This window comes from Sinohyriopsis cumingii, chromosome 3 (assembly GCF_028554795.1).
Source record: "Sinohyriopsis cumingii isolate HCF-2022 chromosome 3, ASM2855479v2, whole genome shotgun sequence".
NCBI lineage: Eukaryota > Metazoa > Mollusca > Bivalvia > Unionida > Unionidae > Sinohyriopsis > Sinohyriopsis cumingii.
In genome coordinates, this window is record NC_142963.1 from 146067324 (window position 1) to 146088760 (window position 21437).

Here is a 21437-nt window from a genome sequence, read left to right on the forward strand (position 1 = left end):
TACAATTAGGTTTAGAGCTCTCACAAAGAACATATTACAGAAACATATATTGTGGTCCACCTTAACAAGTGAGAGGTGCGTGGTAGCCAGTTTCATCATGTAAACACCTATCTAATAGAATCTTTAGTTATTAATCTCGATAGTCTTTAAAACGGACTTATAGAAATCTAGTTTAAAAACCTTAACACTTAAATGAATGAAAAAGGTGGAACAGATTCCAGCACGAAAGGCTTTGGTATTGGCAGATAATGTTGCTAAAAACTGAAGACGCTGGTTACAACAATAATAATTATATATGTGTGCTACTGAAAAAGAACAAAAAACTGAAAAACAGCAATATGCATCATTTCTAGCATTAGCTGGAGAAGCAGAAGTGGATCTATTCATTTCTTTTAAGAGGAGAAGGAAGACAAAATTTAGCATTTTATACAGAACTTGTATGAATATTGTTCCCCAAGGAAGCATGAGACCTTTGAGAGGCAAGTTTTCAACAGCAGATTACAAAAATCTGGAAGTAGTAGTAGTATATGGGGCCACCCTAGCGACAATGGGAATTAGCATTACAAAACCCCTTGGGCCACTCTAGCGACAAGGGAAATTTAACATGGAGAAAAACCCTGGGTCACTCTAGCAACAAGGGGAATTGAACATGGGAATGTCACCTGGGGATCAGTGGGAATTAAACATTGGTAACGTCATAGGTTTAAAGGGTCAAAACCTTTTATAGGGTGAAATGTATTTGTAGGGACAAAGGGTTGATAGGGACAAACATAGACATACAGAAACAAACAAATACACATTGAAACACACAGAAAAGAGGACAGAAATATTCTAAAGAAAGACTCACAGATAGAATAGAGACTCGATAAAGAAAAGTCTGTTGTATGGGTTCAAAACATTTATTCAAGTACATATATACATGGGCTCTCTGGCCTGTGCTTTGGTCTAAGCACTATCCATTAAATACATAAACATTTGAACATAAAAGAAACATATTTACGAGTTGTTTAGTTATTGACTCTAGTAAACTAATGTTTAAAATTAACGTTCACTCCTTTCTAAAATCACTTCATATGCAACGAATTTACATTAAATGTTCGTTTATAAGAAAAAGTTAAAACAAAACAAGTAACAAACAATCAAATAAGAGAAAGTTCGTGTTTGTCTCTCTATCCGTTACACACGTTGTTTAAAATCTGGTCAGCTACCACTTGTGTCCCAACATAGATGTTTCCGATCTCGTATTCCCTGTCAGTCGTAAATCTGCTGTTACGTCCATTGTGCTAGGTACACTTATCGGTAAGCAGATCAAGAGCAGTGATCGTCTTCTTCCCATGGAGGTACAACATATGCCATATGAATAGTCACTTTTCCATCGGTGATGTCAAATGTTTCTCTCACCGACCGCACGTCTTCAATAGCCCTCAAAAGTTTGGAAGAAGTTATTTCTGCAGGTGTGCTAAATCCGAGACATACAGGCGAGTTCAAACTGTCGTGATACATAGATAGGCTCAAACGACCTTCATCTTTGACTTGGCAATGACATTTGAGTTCCTCTAACAGTGAGTCAAGTAGATCCGTAATGAAACCTGATACTTCCTCGGCTGGAACGTCAGACGCGAAGTCTTTAAATTTCAACGTGTAGGTGTAAGTTGTCGTTCAAAATTTTCTCGAGGTCGCTGTCTGGGTCATTTGGATGCTAAAATACTCCTTTAGGTCTATTGAATCCTTTCCCTTCTTGAACGCACTTTGCTGTGGCGGTATGGTGGTGAAAGAGGTCAATGATGTTTGTTCCTTCTCGTTTTTCTTCTGCGTAGAGTTATTCATCTTTCTCGTCGCTTGTCCTCGCAATGAAGTGTTGTTCTTGGAAGTCGTCCCTTTTTATACTGGGTGATATCAGCATGTCCATAAGGTAAAGTTTTGTGGTCTGGAAGTTTCACTGGTTGCACGTAGTTTGTCATGGCATTAGTACATAACAACTAAGATGTGGTATTGCATTGGTGATGTGATCGTGAGGCATAGAATCACACCCGAGTTTCTCGTTGGACTTGAGTCTTACGCTCTGTACTTGCTGTTTGAAAGGATTCATTTTTGTCGATTGGTCTTGGCAGTGACAATGAACTATTGGTCTTGGACGTTGTCCCTTTTTATATGCTGACCAATATCGATGTGACCGTACGGCAACGTAAAGTGATTGGGAAGTCTCACTCGCTTCTGGTACACGATTTGATAGATTTTTTCCAGGGGTCGACTGACGATGTGGTGAGTGGGTAAACGTACAATCTTGTTCGGTTGGTGAGTGGTCACTTTAAAGTTTCCATCCTCTCCCGATTGCAAGGCTTCTTTCAATACCCCAAAGTTGACCACTCGACTGGTACGATAATTCAGAGTCAGTCCTTTCACTTTGCACTCCGTGTGCACTTCTCCTTGTTTGTCCCGGTATTGGTAGCCGTAATTTTTAGGACCGCCACTCGCGAAACTTAGAATCTTGTCGTCGGGGTGTTCGTCTGTCCAGGCTCCTAAACGGTTTTCTTCGATGTTAGGGTGTTGCTGACCCGGTCGATCGATGTAGATGCAACTGTCCGTGTCAAAGTACAGGACGCGTTCCCCTAACAGTTCTAAAGCTTCGTACAATTTTAAGCGAGCATGAGCTGTCACGTAAGCCGCAATGGTGACATTTCCAAAAGGGTCGTCTTGTACAAAGTCCAGATCTTCTTCGTAATTGACCAAGATCAAATTCTCTCGAACGACGTCCACGTGTTTCATGTATTTGGTTTTGTCGTGAATCATCTGGAAGTAGCGGGAAGGTTCTGTCAAATACTCCGTCTTGGGTAAACACGGTCGTTGTGCCATTTTACCCCACAAGCAATTTAACATCACTTTGGCAAACGATCGCCTGCCTTCGTTTTTCTCGATGTGGTCTAAAGAGATGCCTTCTTGTTCATAGTATTTCTCTTTGAATTGTATTTGGTCTTCGGGAGTGTGACACCAGGAAGGATAGCCGCTGGCTTCTTGTTTCAGTTTCAAAAAGGTATCCACGTAGTCAGCGAAAATGCCTTTCTGACTGGGATCACCCTTGTGGTATTGTTGTGTCTTGGGAAAGTGGCAAATTTCGTACACTTCTAACAGTTGGTATCCCATGTCCAGAGCTTTGAACAATTCTACGCTGACCCAGGTTCCCGTCAAGGCACGTTCTTCCTGGGTGTGCTGACAAGGTTGGTCTTGGTTGCACGTTTCGACACAAGTACGGCACAATGGAAACATCAGTTTGCCTTGACAATGGTGAGGTAAGACGGGATGGTATAGGTTCGTGGGAGGCAAAACTTTACACTTGATCAAGCCTTCGTATTGTCGAATGTTTTTCAGGTCGATGTGTTCCGTTAACGATTGCGGGTGCCCTACAGGAAAGCGACAATATTTGCACACGTAGGGATACAGCGAACACACGTCCAAGTATTTGATTTCTTCTCCTTTCTCTTCGTCGGCTTGGTACAGCAAACAGGTGGCATTGGTCCTTCCTCCGTACAAACTATCTCTCGGGTTCAGCGGGTCCATGAACTGGTAACTTTCCACGAGGCGTTTAAACTCGGGATCGGTTTTCATACGGTGATCGTACTCGTGTTCCCACATTTCCACCACTTGGTATCCTTCCTGTTCCAACTTTAGGCGCCGCTGACAAGTGTCCTGGTACAAGTCTTCCATGGTTCGTTGTAAAAACTGAGTTTTAGTGCTACGATCAGGGTAACAGACAGGACATCCGTGAAATAAGCAACCGTTAAACTCGTACACGATCTTGGGGTTTTCTAAGTCCCAGCCATCGACCGAATACGTTCCGATGGTCTTTTCACCCCCTCCGTTGCGGGCATGCTGAATCCATTTGTTTTCCTTGTCGCACAAGTAATGTAACCAGCGTAGGGCTTTGACCGAGTATTGACGTTTGACATAGTGGGTCGTTTGAGGGCTGATGACAGCCACGGTGTTTTCAGGCATGAATCGTTGTCGATACACTAAGGAATACGCTTTGGCAATGGTGCAAGCTTCTTTCAAAGGATCGACCCCTCCGTGTTCCATGAACAGTTCTCGAAATTTTCCACAGCAACGCCGTAAAATGTCCACGTCGGAACGACAATACTTTAGCGTTTCTTCCTGAAAGTCGAAAGGGTCCGAGGCGTGAGCCTGGTACCAAGCGTAGAAAGCTTCTCGTTGTTCGGTACGCATGTTGTCGGGGTCGTAATAGTGAGCCTCAGGTAAATGGGGTAGAACGGGGTGTTGATTGGCTTCCGTATTGAAAAAGTGTGGAAAGTACCCTTTAGCCATTTCTGTCATTCCAAACGTTTTAGGCATTCGACTCAAAGGCATGGCCAAATAGCTCATCGAATCTTTAAACTGTACTTGTCCCACTTGCATGAAAATGATTTTGGCTCCGTTCAAAGTCACTTTAGGACGTTCGGTGCCATGTTCCGTATAGTATCTGAGAAGAAACTGTCCATCGTATCCGGAGAAATTGTGAGCCATCACCGTGGCATGACGATGACAATCTCCGTAACGTTCGATGTCCTCTTGGCTCCACGTCTTGTCGATGGGGTCTAAGACCCATCGAGCGAAATCGGCTAGCGTGTTCGGTCCCCGAAAGATTTTTTCACGTCCTCCAGGAATCTTGCTGCAGTGAGGGCAATGACTGAAGATAGGTTCTTGAATGCACTTCTCGCACGCTCGATGAGCCACGCAGAAATTAGGAATGTGAATGCCAGTCTCTTGCATGCATTCGAAATCGAAAAAGATGAAATTGCTTTTCTTCTTGTGACCATTCTCTTTCTCTGGTTGGGGTTGGTATTTTTGCACGTAGCATTGGTGTTTCAAGACCACGATGTGATGACAAATGTGACATTTTTTTTTCCCTGAACATACGTGTGCCTTGGTACTATTGGTACGTATGCCTTGTCCACACGTAGGGCACAATCTCAGGAGTTGACAAGCACATTTCTGCTGTGAACCTTGCGTCTTCAGATGTTGTTGGTAACAGGCAGGGCTGACAAACGTGCGCAGACAAGTAGGACAATGCAATGGTTTTTGCCCTTCGCTCAGACAGGGTGGAGAGGCCAAACATCCTCGGCATTTCGATCCACAATGTTTGTGTTGTTCTCGATTATTATAACCACGGTTACATTTCTAACAGTAATATCTGTATCCCAGGAATCCGGGGATGGCGGTAATGGTATCGAAATGTTCATCGTGATAATAGATATGAATGTATTTTCCGTCCTTAAAGTCTTGGCCTCGAAACAACAGAGGTCCGCGCACTTCTTGAGGGTGCACTTTCAAGGTGTATCGTGGAGCTAGGGCATCTTGCAATTTTTGCATCTCAGGAATGCCACAGGGTGTGTCTTTGGACAGTCCGGCTTGTTGTAACAGGAGTTCTGCTTCATTTCGTTGTTTGGCTCGATCGGATCGTTGAATAGTTTTCCAGGTTCTTTTCCATTCTACCGTGTCGTTCTTGTTGGCATAGGTTCGTCCCACCACTATGGCACGGGCTAAACACATCTGGTCTTGAGGGTTGTTAATTCGGACGAGACTTGTTTTGGTGTTGCGAAGGTCGTCCACCAATAAGACCTTTTTGCGTCCAGTCCCTTGAGGAGGAGAGACGTGGGCCATTTTCAGTGTGGCTTTACCATCGGTGATGTCAAACTGATCATTAGATTGTTGTACGTGTTGAATCTTGTCCATGACTTTGGAAGGGGTTAGTTCTGCGGGTCTGCTAAACTCGATCCAGACAGGGGATTTCAAGCTGTCGTGATCTATGGATAGTGTCAAGAAATCGTCTTCTTTGGGTTGACATTGTCGCTTTAGTGTGGTGAGCAAAGAATCCCACATCTCGGTGATAAACCCTTCTGCTTTCTCCAATGGTACGTCGGACTTGAAATCTTTAAACTTCACCTTGTAGGTGTAAGTCGTGGTTCTAAATTTTCTAGAGGGTCGCTTTTCCGTCTCTCGAATGTGATAGTACTTTTCAGGGTTAACTGGTGGACTTTGGTTTGGAGTGGGCTCTCTATGTCTGGTCGCAGACGTGGAAGGTGTTGGTTCAGGTTTGCTCATGTCTTCGTTTTGAGCGAACACTTCTTTTCGTGTGTGAGGCGATACGTCACTTCGCTGCCTCTTACGTTCTTCTTCTCTCTCACTGAAATCGTGCGATCGTTTCATCTCGATTGCTGATTCAGAAATGATTTAACCAAGTTCATTCTCTCCATATATACCCTCTCTACCTCTTGTTGTCACAATGACTTGGTATATTTCACAAGGGCAAGTGAAAGCCAAGCATATAGGAACCCAACGACAGCGGTGCGTCTTAAACACCTCATGCATCTTGATGACCCTTCGATTCAAACCCTACCACGAAAGAAAAAAGTTGCAAGAAAAAAACCCAGACAGTTGGTGTCTTCAAGAGAGCTAGAGACGCCGGCACTGTGTCGCTGGGACACGTACGTACTCCAGAAAACTACGCCACTCGACAACGTTGTCTCCTTCTCTCAGTCACTTCTACTTTGTCGCTGAATACATTCTACCAACCCTGTTTTAACACACGTTTCTTCATCTGATATTTTTAAAAAATATACTAAACGCATTTTTAAAAGAACTACCCTTTTTCGACAGCAGTGACGGCGTCTCCTCCTGCTGTTACCACTGTTGCTGCACAAAGATGATCTTTCCTTAAGATCAAAATATGAGACAGAGCAAGTAAGTTGTGAAGTTGAGCGGAGGTGTCTAAACAACAACTGTCAAGCCCCTATGTTTCATTTCTGTTTGTGATAATAACTTGTGATACTTCACATTTTCTAAAGTGGAAATCTTTACAAACCGTACAAAAGTTATATGACTTTGGCTTCTGACAGTTTTACAGACTCTTCACTTTATAAGTGTCACGAGAAAATAGTGTATCCAAGTTTTACCATTTTCCAAAACACCCACACACTTGCAACGTGACCAGAATCTGTACTTCTTTATTTGTGGATATCCAACAGACCCGTCCCAGCATATATAGCTGGTTAAGAACTGTAGGAATATCACCTCATTTTTTTTCAGAAATATCAAAGCTTTTATGTGTATCTTCCCTGTTCCACCCTTTATTAGTGCTTAGGTATATTCCCTAAAAAACACAAACAATTTGGAACAAAATTAAATTTTGAATTAAGGTTTCTCTCTGTTTATACATTTTTTTCAAGTTGTTGGTACATGGCATATGACATCCAAATACTTTCTCAAACTGAGAGGCATTTCTACACATGTCATTGCCTTTGTTAAATTCGGTTTTGTTGGTTAGTCATCGTTAATCTTTAATTCTATTTTTATGATGTATTTCTTTTTTGCTAGAAGATTTAATTTATTTATGTTGTTTAGTCTGTTGCTGCAAAAAAGAAAATGCATGTATCTATGGCAAAGTGTTTAAGTTTGTTCAGGTTCACTGTACTTTTAGTTTCTTTACTTCATACAAACCCCAAAATCAGTAGCTTGAAGGGAAAAAAATAACAAAAAACTGACACTTGGTACTGTAACACATCTGTGTCTGTTGATGTGAGTGTGCTTGACAAAATGTTTGAGTAAGATTAAAAATGTTTGTCAGTTTCAAAACTCGAACCAGTACTGTGGCCGTTTAATATTTCCATGTGGCAAGAAGAAATGGTACAATACCCAACAAAGGGACCTCAAGGATGATAACCCAAGCTGTCTATCCATTGATGTATGTATTTACATCAGAAGAAATATGATCCTAAAACAAAAAGATATAAGGCAAGCATGATTAGAACGAACACAAAGACAGCAAATTGTAGTAACAAAGGTATGTTTTCCTTCACGTCCGCGTAACTTAAAGTTTCAATCCCCTTGCAAGACAAACTTGGTACCTTTTGTAGAGCTTGAAATAAGAAACTGAACAAACTTAAACACTTTGCCATAGATACATGCATTTTCTTTTTTGCAGCAACAGACTAAACAACATAAATAAATTAAATCTTCTAGCAAAAAAGAAATACATCATAAAAATAGAATTAAAGATTAACGATGACTAACCAACAAAACCGAATTTAACAAAGGCAATGACATGTGTAGAAATGCCTCTCAGTTTGAGAAAGTATTTGGATGTCATATGCCATGTACCAACAACTTGAAAAAAATGTATAAACAGAGAGAAACCTTAATTCAAAATTTAATTTTGTTCCAAATTGTTTGTGTTTTTTAGGGAATATACCTAAGCACTAATAAAGGGTGGAACAGGGAAGATACACATAAAAGCTTTGATATTTCTGAAAAAAAATGAGGTGATATTCCTACAGTTCTTAACCAGCTATATATGCTGGGACGGGTCTGTTGGATATCCACAAATAAAGAAGTACAGATTCTGGTCACGTTGCAAGTGTGTGGGTGTTTTGGAAAATGGTAAAACTTGGATACACTATTTTCTCGTGACACTTATAAAGTGAAGAGTCTGTAAAACTGTCAGAAGCCAAAGTCATATAACTTTTGTACGGTTTGTAAAGATTTCCACTTTAGAAAATGTGAAGTATCACAAGTTATTATCACAAACAGAAATGAAACATAGGGGCTTGACAGTTGTTGTTTAGACACCTCCGCTCAACTTCACAACTTACTTGCTCTGTCTCATATTTTGATCTTAAGGAAAGATCATCTTTGTGCAGCAACAGTGGTAACAGCAGGAGGAGACGCCGTCACTGCTGTCGAAAAAGGGTAGTTCTTTTAAAAATGCGTTTAGTATATTTTTTAAAAATATCAGATGAAGAAACGTGTGTTAAAACAGGGTTGGTAGAATGTATTCAGCGACAAAGTAGAAGTGACTGAGAGAAGGAGACAACGTTGTCGAGTGGCGTAGTTTTCTGGAGTACGTACGTGTCCCAGCGACACAGTGCCGGCGTCTCTAGCTCTCTTGAAGACACCAACTGTCTGGGTTTTTTTCTTGCAACTTTTTTCTTTCGTGGTAGGGTTTGAATCGAAGGGTCATCAAGATGCATGAGGTGTTTAAGACGCACCGCTGTCGTTGGGCTCCTATATGCTTGGCTTTCACTTGCCCTTGTGAAATATACCAAGTCATTGTGACAACAAGAGGTAGAGAGGGTATATATGGAGAGAATGAACTTGGTTAAATCATTTCTGAATCAGCAATCGAGATGAAACGATCGCACGATTTCAGTGAGAGAGAAGAAGAACGTAAGAGGCAGCGAAGTGACGTATCGCCTCACACACGAAAAGAAGTGTTCGCTCAAAACGAAGACATGAGCAAACCTGAACCAACACCTTCCACGTCTGCGACCAGACATAGAGAGCCCACTCCAAACCAAAGTCCACCAGTTAACCCTGAAAAGTACTATCACATTCGAGAGACGGAAAAGCGACCCTCTAGAAAATTTAGAACCACGACTTACACCTACAAGGTGAAGTTTAAAGATTTCAAGTCCGACGTACCATTGGAGAAAGCAGAAGGGTTTATCACCGAGATGTGGGATTCTTTGCTCACCACACTAAAGCGACAATGTCAACCCAAAGAAGACGATTTCTTGACACTATCCATAGATCACGACAGCTTGAAATCCCCTGTCTGGATCGAGTTTAGCAGACCCGCAGAACTAACCCCTTCCAAAGTCATGGACAAGATTCAACACGTACAACAATCTAATGATCAGTTTGACATCACCGATGGTAAAGCCACACTGAAAATGGCCCACGTCTCTCCTCCTCAAGGGACTGGACGCAAAAAGGTCTTATTGGTGGACGACCTTCGCAACACCAAAACAAGTCTCGTCCGAATTAACAACCCTCAAGACCAGATGTGTTTAGCCCGTGCCATAGTGGTGGGACGAACCTATGCCAACAAGAACGACACGGTAGAATGGAAAAGAACCTGGAAAACTATTCAACGATCCGATCGAGCCAAACAACGAAATGAAGCAGAACTCCTGTTACAACAAGCCGGACTGTCCAAAGACACACCCTGTGGCATTCCTGAGATGCAAAAATTGCAAGATGCCCTAGCTCCACGATACACCTTGAAAGTGCACCCTCAAGAAGTGCGCGGACCTCTGTTGTTTCGAGGCCAAGACTTTAAGGACGGAAAATACATTCATATCTATTATCACGATGAACATTTCGATACCATTACCGCCATCCCCGGATTCCTGGGATACAGATATTACTGTTAGAAATGTAACCGTGGTTATAATAATCGAGAACAACACAAACATTGTGGATCGAAATGCCGAGGATGTTTGGCCTCTCCACCCTGTCTGAGCGAAGGGCAAAAACCATTGCATTGTCCTACTTGTCTGCGCACGTTTGTCAGCCCTGCCTGTTACCAACAACATCTGAAGACGCAAGGTTCACAGCAGAAATGTGCTTGTCAACTCCTGAGATTGTGCCCTACGTGTGGACAAGGCATACGTACCAATAGTACCAAGGCACACGTATGTTCAGGGAAAAAAAAATGTCACATTTGTCATCACATCGTGGTCTTGAAACACCAATGCTACGTGCAAAAATACCAACCCCAACCAGAGAAAGAGAATGGTCACAAGAAGAAAAGCAATTTCATCTTTTTCGATTTCGAATGCATGCAAGAGACTGGCATTCACATTCCTAATTTCTGCGTGGCTCATCGAGCGTGCGAGAAGTGCATTCAAGAACCTATCTTCAGTCATTGCCCTCACTGCAGCAAGATTCCTGGAGGACGTGAAAAAATCTTTCGGGGACCGAACACGCTAGCCGATTTCGCTCGATGGGTCTTAGACCCCATCGACAAGACGTGGAGCCAAGAGGACATCGAACGTTACGGAGATTGTCATCGTCATGCCACGGTGATGGCTCACAATTTCTCCGGATACGATGGACAGTTTCTTCTCAGATACTATACGGAACATGGCACCGAACGTCCTAAAGTGACTTTGAACGGAGCCAAAATCATTTTCATGCAAGTGGGACAAGTACAGTTTAAAGATTCGATGAGCTATTTGGCCATGCCTTTGAGTCGAATGCCTAAAACGTTTGGAATGACAGAAATGGCTAAAGGGTACTTTCCACACTTTTTCAATACGGAAGCCAATCAACACCCCGTTCTACCCCATTTACCTGAGGCTCACTATTACGACCCCGACAACATGCGTACCGAACAACGAGAAGCTTTCTACGCTTGGTACCAGGCTCACGCCTCGGACCCTTTCGACTTTCAGGAAGAAACGCTAAAGTATTGTCGTTCCGACGTGGACATTTTACGGCGTTGCTGTGGAAAATTTCGAGAACTGTTCATGGAACACGGAGGGGTCGATCCTTTGAAAGAAGCTTGCACCATTGCCAAAGCGTATTCCTTAGTGTATCGACAACGATTCATGCCTGAAAACACCGTGGCTGTCATCAGCCCTCAAACGACCCACTATGTCAAACGTCAATACTCGGTCAAAGCCCTACGCTGGTTACATTACTTGTGCGACAAGGAAAACAAATGGATTCAGCATGCCCGCAACGGAGGGGGTGAAAAGACCATCGGAACGTATTCGGTCGATGGCTGGGACTTAGAAAACCCCAAGATCGTGTACGAGTTTAACGGTTGCTTATTTCACGGATGTCCTGTCTGTTACCCTGATCGTAGCACTAAAACTCAGTTTTTACAACGAACCATGGAAGACTTGTACCAGGACACTTGTCAGCGGCGCCTAAAGTTGGAACAGGAAGGATACCAAGTGGTGGAAATGTGGGAACACGAGTACGATCACCGTATGAAAACCGATCCCGAGTTTAAACGCCTCGTGGAAAGTTACCAGTTCATGGACCCGCTGAACCCGAGAGATAGTTTGTACGGAGGAAGGACCAATGCCACCTGTTTGCTGTACCAAGCCGACGAAGAGAAAGGAGAAGAAATCAAATACTTGGACGTGTGTTCGCTGTATCCCTACGTGTGCAAATATTGTCGCTTTCCTGTAGGGCACCCGCAATCGTTAACGGAACACATCGACCTGAAAAACATTCGACAATACGAAGGCTTGATCAAGTGTAAAGTTTTGCCTCCCACGAACCTATACCATCCCGTCTTACCTCACCATTGTCAAGGCAAACTGATGTTTCCATTGTGCCGTACTTGTGTCGAAACGTGCAACCAAGACCAACCTTGTCAGCACACCCAGGAAGAACGTGCCTTGACGGGAACCTGGGTCAGCGTAGAATTGTTCAAAGCTCTGGACATGGGATACCAACTGTTAGAAGTGTACGAAATTTGCCACTTTCCCAAGACACAACAATACCACAAGGGTGATCCCAGTCAGAAAGGCATTTTCGCTGACTACGTGGATACCTTTTTGAAACTGAAACAAGAAGCCAGCGGCTATCCTTCCTGGTGTCACACTCCCGAAGACCAAATACAATTCAAAGAGAAATACTATGAACAAGAAGGCATCTCTTTAGACCACATCGAGAAAAACGAAGGCAGGCGATCGTTTGCCAAAGTGATGTTAAATTGCTTGTGGGGTAAAATGGCACAACGACCGTGTTTACCCAAGACGGAGTATTTGACAGAACCTTCCCGCTACTTCCAGATGATTCACGACAAAACCAAATACATGAAACACGTGGACGTCGTTCGAGAGAATTTGATCTTGGTCAATTACGAAGAAGATCTGGACTTTGTACAAGACGACCCTTTTGGAAATGTCACCATTGCGGCTTACGTGACAGCTCATGCTCGCTTAAAATTGTACGAAGCTTTAGAACTGTTAGGGGAACGCGTCCTGTACTTTGACACGGACAGTTGCATCTACATCGATCGACCGGGTCAGCAACACCCTAACATCGAAGAAAACCGTTTAGGAGCCTGGACAGACGATCACCCCGACGACAAGATTCTAAGTTTCGCGAGTGGCGGTCCTAAAAATTACGGCTACCAATACCGGGACAAACAAGGAGAAGTGCACACGGAGTGCAAAGTGAAAGGACTGACTCTGAATTATCGTACCAGTCGAGTGGTCAACTTTGGGGTATTGAAAGAAGCCTTGCAATCGGGAGAGGATGGAAACTTTAAAGTGACCACTCACCAACCGAACAAGATTGTACGTTTACCCACTCACCACATCGTCAGTCGACCCCTGGAAAAAATCTATCAAATCGTGTACCAGAAGCGAGTGAGACTTCCCAATCACTTTACGTTGCCGTACGGTCACATCGATATTGGTCAGCATATAAAAAGGGACAACGTCCAAGACCAATAGTTCATTGTCACTGCCAAGACCAATCGACAAAAATGAATCCTTTCAAACAGCAAGTACAGAGCGTAAGACTCAAGTCCAACGAGAAACTCGGGTGTGATTCTATGCCTCACGATCACATCACCAATGCAATACCACATCTTAGTTGTTATGTACTAATGCCATGACAAACTACGTGCAACCAGTGAAACTTCCAGACCACAAAACTTTACCTTATGGACATGCTGATATCACCCAGTATAAAAAGGGACGACTTCCAAGAACAACACTTCATTGCGAGGACAAGCGACGAGAAAGATGAATAACTCTACGCAGAAGAAAAACGAGAAGGAACAAACATCATTGACCTCTTTCACCACCATACCGCCACAGCAAAGTGCGTTCAAGAAGGGAAAGGATTCAATAGACCTAAAGGAGTATTTTAGCATCCAAATGACCCAGACAGCGACCTCGAGAAAATTTTGAACGACAACTTACACCTACACGTTGAAATTTAAAGACTTCGCGTCTGACGTTCCAGCCGAGGAAGTATCAGGTTTCATTACGGATCTACTTGACTCACTGTTAGAGGAACTCAAATGTCATTGCCAAGTCAAAGATGAAGGTCGTTTGAGCCTATCTATGTATCACGACAGTTTGAACTCGCCTGTATGTCTCGGATTTAGCACACCTGCAGAAATAACTTCTTCCAAACTTTTGAGGGCTATTGAAGACGTGCGGTCGGTGAGAGAAACATTTGACATCACCGATGGAAAAGTGACTATTCATATGGCATATGTTGTACCTCCATGGGAAGAAGACGATCACTGCTCTTGATCTGCTTACCGATAAGTGTACCTAGCACAATGGACGTAACAGCAGATTTACGACTGACAGGGAATACGAGATCGGAAACATCTATGTTGGGACACAAGTGGTAGCTGACCAGATTTTAAACAACGTGTGTAACGGATAGAGAGACAAACACGAACTTTCTCTTATTTGATTGTTTGTTACTTGTTTTGTTTTAACTTTTTCTTATAAACGAACATTTAATGTAAATTCGTTGCATATGAAGTGATTTTAGAAAGGAGTGAACGTTAATTTTAAACATTAGTTTACTAGAGTCAATAACTAAACAACTCGTAAATATGTTTCTTTTATGTTCAAATGTTTATGTATTTAATGGATAGTGCTTAGACCAAAGCACAGGCCAGAGAGCCCATGTATATATGTACTTGAATAAATGTTTTGAACCCATACAACAGACTTTTCTTTATCGAGTCTCTATTCTATCTGTGAGTCTTTCTTTAGAATATTTCTGTCCTCTTTTCTGTGTGTTTCAATGTGTATTTGTTTGTTTCTGTATGTCTATGTTTGTCCCTATCAACCCTTTGTCCCTACAAATACATTTCACCCTATAAAAGGTTTTGACCCTATAAACCTATGACGTTACCAATGTTTAATTCCCACTGATCCCCAGGTGACATTCCCATGTTCAATTCCCCTTGTTGCTAGAGTGACCCAGGGTTTTTCTCCATGTTAAATTTCCCTTGTCGCTAGAGTGGCCCAAGGGGTTTTGTAATGCTAATTCCCATTGTCGCTAGTGTGGCCCCATATACTACTTCTGGAGAAACTTTTGATCAATTTCTGAAAGACTTAGGAACCCTACCATAAGATTGTGGATTTAATAAGCTGAAATATGGTTTAATAGGTGACATAATTATTGACGGGATAAATGATGATCATACGAGTGCAAGACTGTTAAGATAGAAGGATTTATCACTTGAAAGATGCATCGAAATACAAAGAGCAGCTGAAGTCACATGAATAAGAATGAAAACAATCACTACCACGGAACAACCAAATAAATATACTGATGCAGTGGAAAAGAAAGGAAACCAGCAGAGCGCAAACCTCAAAAGAGCATAACATAAATAAGCATCAGAAGAGAAGAGATTCAATATTGTACAAAGTGTGGATTGGATAATAAAAAAGACAATGTCCAGCAAGAGGTCAAATATGTAGACAATGTGGAGGAGGAAACCATTTTCAGAAAGTCTGTAAACGTAAGACAACAAAATATCAAAACTCAGGGCATAGAGGTGATAAATATCAAATACACTGCAACACAAGAAAGCTCATTCACTTGATACTGATATAGAACTGTTCGTAGATGCAGCGGATCACACCGATCCAAGCAGTCCATGGATCGTTCCAATCAATGTCGATGGCACAGTTATACCCATGAAATTAGACACAAGAACTGATGTCAATATGCTTGGATTATCAGACTATCTTCGATTAAAGCACAGACCAAGATTACAAGGAAGCAACATTAAACTGAAGGCATATCATGCAGGAGACATCCCAGTAAATAGTCAATGTATGCTAGAACTAAGACATACACACGACCTGTGTACAACCCAATTCATCATAAGTGATAGTGTTGTCAGACCAATTCTTGGACGTAGTACTTGCGATACACTGAAATTAGTCTAACATGTACTTACAGTGGTGGAAACACGAGAAAATAAACCTAAGATAGATATTTTGGAGGAATATGCAGATCTGTTTGATGGTCTTGGATGTTTACCAAACAAGACTAATATCAAGCTAAGAGGGGATGCAGAACCAATTGTTGAAGCATACAGGAAAGTCCCATTTGCACGTCATGATACCTTGAAAGCAGAACTTCAGAAAATGGAAGCTCTCGATGTATTCAAGGGAGTGGAAGAGCCTATGGAGTGGTCTAAGTCACTTGTAATTGTTCACAAGCCAAATAGAAGTTAACGATTTGCTTGGGACATCGAAATCTAAATAAAGTCATCCGAAGAGAACTTTTCAAACTTCAAACACGTGAATAAATTATGTCACGCTTTGCAGGAGCGAAAGTGGTTGCTACGTTAGATGCTTCAAATAGTTTTTGGCAGATTCAACTTGAAGAGGAAAGTTCTAAACTGTACACGTTTAAGACACCTTTTGGAAGATATCGTTATTTACGAGTACCTTTTGGAATATCAAATGGTCCAGAAATCTATCACATAACAATTAATACACTATTTGAAAACACGGAAGGAATTGATACGTTCATGCATGATACCATCAAATGTGGAAAAGACCAAATGGAACATGATTTACGCCTAAGACAAGTTTTGGACGAAGCCAGAAAGGTAAAACGGAAGTTTCAGAAAGAAAATGCATCGTTAGTATCCCTGAACTTACATTTTTAGGTGTTGTTATATCAAAAGATGACATGAAGCCAGATCAACGAAAAGCAGAAGCTATACAAACTATGGAGTTACCAACGTGCTAGAAAGACTTGGAGAGATTTTTAGGCATGATCACCTACCTGGCAAGATTTCTGCCTGACCTATCGAGTCATACAGCAATATCGAGAACTCTATTAGACAAGAAAAATCAATGGAATTGGACTCCAAATCGAAGATCTTTAGAATCTAGCATCAAGTGAGCCAGTATTACAATTTTATGACTCTTCAAAGCTGATCAGACTTTAAACTGACGCAAGTCAAAAAGAACTTGGAGCTTTACGTTTGCAAAAACATGTTGAGAAATGGCTGCCAGCTGCTTATGCTTCTAGAGCTGTTAACGACATAGCAAGTCATTATGCCCTGATTTAAAGAGAAGCACTTGCGCCTACAAGCATGTGAAAAATATCATCAGTATATATATGGTCAAACAGTTGAAATTGAAACTGATCAAAAGCCACTAATTGCAATATTTTCCAAGGGATTAAACGAGTGTCCATGATTACGACTTCGAGTTCAGAAGTACAATCCTAGTCATATTTATACTCCTGGAAAATAAATTTTTATAGCGGGTACATTGTCATAAGCGCCTTCACAAACCACGGAGATGAGTGATATGGAGAAGGAAGTTGAGGTATTTGTTGATGGTGTAATGTCTGCTATACAAGTATCAGACACAAAACAAGAGGAAATTAAGTGTGAAATCATTACAGAGTCATGAAAACTCTGATGGATACTGTCAAGAATGGACGGCCACTCGGAAAACCAGTGTCCCCGAGAAATTGAGCCATATCGGAAATTCAGATATCAACTGTCCGTGATTAATTGTATAATTTTAAAAGGAACTAGAGTAGTCATACCATACAAATTAGGCAAAATGTCCTTGCTTAAATTCATGCAAGCCACATGGGAATGGACAAACGAAAAAAGAGAGCTAGAGAAGTAATAATGTGGCCCGGTATGAATAAAAATATTACCAACATGATGAAAAGTTGTGAAACTTGCCATATATATATATATATATATATATATATATATATATATATATATATATATATATATATATATAAACAATCACGTAACTGTACCACTAATGTCACATTCCTTAGCAGCAAGACCCTGGCAGAACCTTTCAACTGATTTTTTAGGTAGATAAGAAAGACTACATTACCATACTGAATGCGTACCTTAACTACCCAGAAGTTGTTAGCCTTTCAAGTCAATCCACGTCTGAAGCAATAAAAGCTATGAAAAATATCTTCTAAAGACAAGGCATGCCTGAAGAAGTACTAAGCGATAATGGAACATGCTACAGCAGGCTTGAGTTTAAACAATTTTCCAAAGATTGGGATTTTATACACATAACAAGCAGCCCTGGATATCCAAAATCAAATGGCTTGGCTGAAAATGCAGTACAGTTTGTACAATCAATCCTTCGAAAATGCAAACAAAGTGGAAGACCAACATCTTGGATTTTTAGCTTATAGACCTACTCCGCTAGGAAATGGATTGTCTCCAGCGCATCTACTAATGGGAAGAAAACTAAGACCTAAACAAGATACATTGCAAGTTAAACATTCAATGAAAGTTATGCAATGAAACAGAAAGCAAAAGGAAAATCAAAAGTTCTACCATGATCGGTCAGCAGTGAAACCATTGAAACAGCTCAGTCCAGGAGAGGCTGTTAGAATTCGCAATAGTAATCAATGTTCTGATAACGATACAGTTATTTAAGAAGTCGCACCAAGGTCTTACTTAGTAAAAACAAGTCGAGGTGAATACCGAAGAAATCGGGAAGACCTGTTTTTAGTGGCCCCCCCCCCAAAAAAAAAAGGCCAAATGCTGAAGAAATTTATGACCAAAATGAATCATCGAACAATGGAGAGGTAGAAGATGAATCGAATAGATCAGATTTACCAGTGGTTCGCAAGAAATCCGAAGTGAAAGAATTATACGGAAACCTGAAAGACTGATAGAACTGTGTTAAATATTGGTGACATTGAAACTATCCAAACAGTTTGATTCTAATAGAATAGTGCAGTAATAAAGTAAAGTGTTGATTTAAGAAAGGATACATATTTAAACTGAGAAGGACTTTAATATCTATAATATTAAGTCGTTTTATTCTTTCTATTCTTGATAAATGGAAAGTTTAAATTCTATAAATCATGTTTTGGATCATCTGGTTTTAGAATGTAAATTAAAGTTTGATCTGTACATTATAATTCATTAATCGGCCATATATAGGATCGAATTTTCATGTAAGAAAATAGTACATCTGTAAATGATACACAAAGTTAACATTAATAGGTTTAAGTTTTAAGAAAGGGATTTGTATTGTTATCTATACAGTATATCTTACTCCTGCCTCACATATCTGTTTAATGTTAAAATTGCCAGATTACAGTTAGGTTTAGAGCTCTCACATATGTGATATTACAGAAACATATATTGCCGTTTCATCATGTAAACACCTAATAGAATCTTTAGTTATTAAACTCTATAGTTTTTAAAACGGACTTATAGAAATCATTACATTATGGAGGCTCTCAGTGACGGCCACTCCAACCCAACCAATGTCATACAAAACTTGCAAAAATATGCTGCTGCAAAGAATTACTTGACAAGTAAATTTAATATACTTACCTTTATCTATGAGCAAGATATTACAAAGTGGTATGTCACTAACTTGTAAACGTATTAACTGGGGAATGTATCCGTCCTAGCTGCATACGTGGCAAATCGTTAACTGGATATGGCTCTAAAAATAGCCAATTTGTGTTTTCCGATATACTGTAAATACAGATTAGTATGACGTTAGTTAATAATCGAAACCTTGTAGCTGAAGTGTGGTATTACTATCTAGGTCATGGGTTGTGTGATAATTTTAACTTTACCTATCTATCTATTAATACGTTGACGCAATCACACTTGATTATTAAGCAACGGGTGGTGCGAGGTCAAGATAAAGTAAAGACAGAAGTGATAGAACAGTCAGTAGAGTAATAATAAGAAAGGCAGAAATAAGTAAGAGTGCCAGTTTCCCATGTTCCTTGAGGGGTGCCACACCACAGGTGTCTATACGTAAGGACTTAATGTAGTTCCAACATCTCTTCTAGTTGTTTGCTTGTTGTTCTTGATTCGCATTACCAACTTCAAGTTTTCAATATATCTCCAGTAGGCCTGCTGTTCTAAGCGTGGTGATCTGGCTTTTACTTCTTTGTATAGTTTCCGATCTCTTGTTCTTCCTGTTGTTTTCTGTCTTGCAAACAATTTGTCCCGTCTTGTGTGTCGGGCTCTAATGGAATACAAGGTTTATTTGTTTTGTTTCCAGATAAGGTCTTAGATGGTATAAATTTATCAATTAAGCGTTTGATGTTCTCCTCAAACATTTTCCATATGTCATTTGAAGAAAGGTTATCTGTTTCACGTATGAATGACTCTTGTGATGACTTTAATTTTTCACGTATTTTAGCATAGTCTGCATTCCTGTATTGGAAGACTTTACGAGCTGCTTTCTTCACTTTCATAAGTCGTAGGCTGGACTCTTTATAGACTAATTGATGGTCAGCAATACCTGCTATTATATCACACTTGTTGATTAGTGTGTTTTGTTGTTTATGAAGAACAGATCGTACATATTTGAGGTAAATTTAGTTACGCGTGTAACTGCATATACAACCTGTTCCAGGAATTAGTCCTTTATGATTAGTAATAACTGTTGACATTGGGCATTGTTTGTGGCTTGTGGTAGTGAACACTCATTATCCCAGTCAATATCCGCCAGGCTGAAGTCTCCTCCTGCCATACGTGAGGCGTGAGTGAAGCTGATCTATGTAGCTTGGTTTGGTTAAGGATGGGGCTTTGTAGAAGGTACAAAGGTATAGGTATGATGCCCCTTTAACTTTAATTTTGGCCCAAACGGACTCAAAGTTATTATCCGCCGTAAGTTCTCCTGGCTTGCAGCTGGAATACTGATCTGATACTAGGACAAATACACCACCACCATGGGATCCCTCTGGACGATCTTTGCGGTAGGACCTGAAATTTGCTGAGAATACATCAAATGAATTTATGTTGCTGTCTGGCCATGATTCTGTACCAATAACAATGGTAGCTTTGGTAGAGGAGATCATATTGCTTAGTAGTCCCTTCTTTCCACGTCCCTTTAGAGACAGACAATTAATTACAAGTATTCTCATGGGCAGGTCAGTTCTAATTCCAGTGGGACCATGTGTTGTAGAGGTGATTCTCTGCTTGTGTGGAGATGATGTAGCAGTTGGGTTGTTAAAACTTATCTCACTGTCTGCTTGTATACTTTCACTAAGGCATCGGTAACTGTTACTGGTATCGAAGATAAAAGTGTCAAATATTCCAGTGAGGAAGTCTGGCAAACCACAATGAATACATTCCCAGGTTGCATTGTGGAGTGTTTTGAAAACGATATCTGGCAAACCCATACACTCTTGATGATACCATACTTCGCATGCGTCACAGCATACACAATATGTTGTCCATTTACAGGCTTTGTTGCAGACCCCGCAAGGAAATTTGATGGTTCTTTGTCCCGGATTTGGCTCTGGTGCAAATGATTCAGCTAACAAAAGGATGCATAGATAGAGGAGAACGAGTTTGTTCCTACATACTTTTAACTTCGACAAAATGATGTCAAAAAGACACTTGTCTTTTATACAACCAGATTGTTCCAACAACACTCGTCCTGACTGATTAGCGTTTAATTGCATATAATTAGTGACTTGTTTTCATTATCTGTTTTAAAATCGGCGTCATTACTAGCAGTGCCCTAAATTTCGGAGCGCTTTGTCTTCATTTGACTTTGTTTTCTTCTCCTAACCGTGATTTGCTTCGTTCTACATTGCAATGAGAGCCAACGCGGGCTGGGTGATCCAGCGTATATGGTGATACGTCCATTTTTATATTG

The 21437-nt window shown here is 40.9% G+C and overlaps 1 protein-coding gene across 2 annotated transcripts in view; it reads right to left on the bottom strand.

Annotated features, from left to right (window-relative positions):
* LOC149804078 (uncharacterized) overlaps window positions 1-19263 on the bottom strand; it is a 33834-nt gene extending 14571 nt beyond the window's left edge. The window contains exon 1 of one of the 2 annotated variants that reach the window (XM_089951475.1): window positions 19142-19263. The gene's annotated coding sequence lies outside the window, so the exon portion shown is untranslated. The remainder of the gene's footprint in view (window positions 1-19141) is intronic. The other variant, XM_089951476.1, reaches the window with a different exon arrangement.
* Between the last annotated feature and the right edge of the window lie 2174 nt (window positions 19264-21437).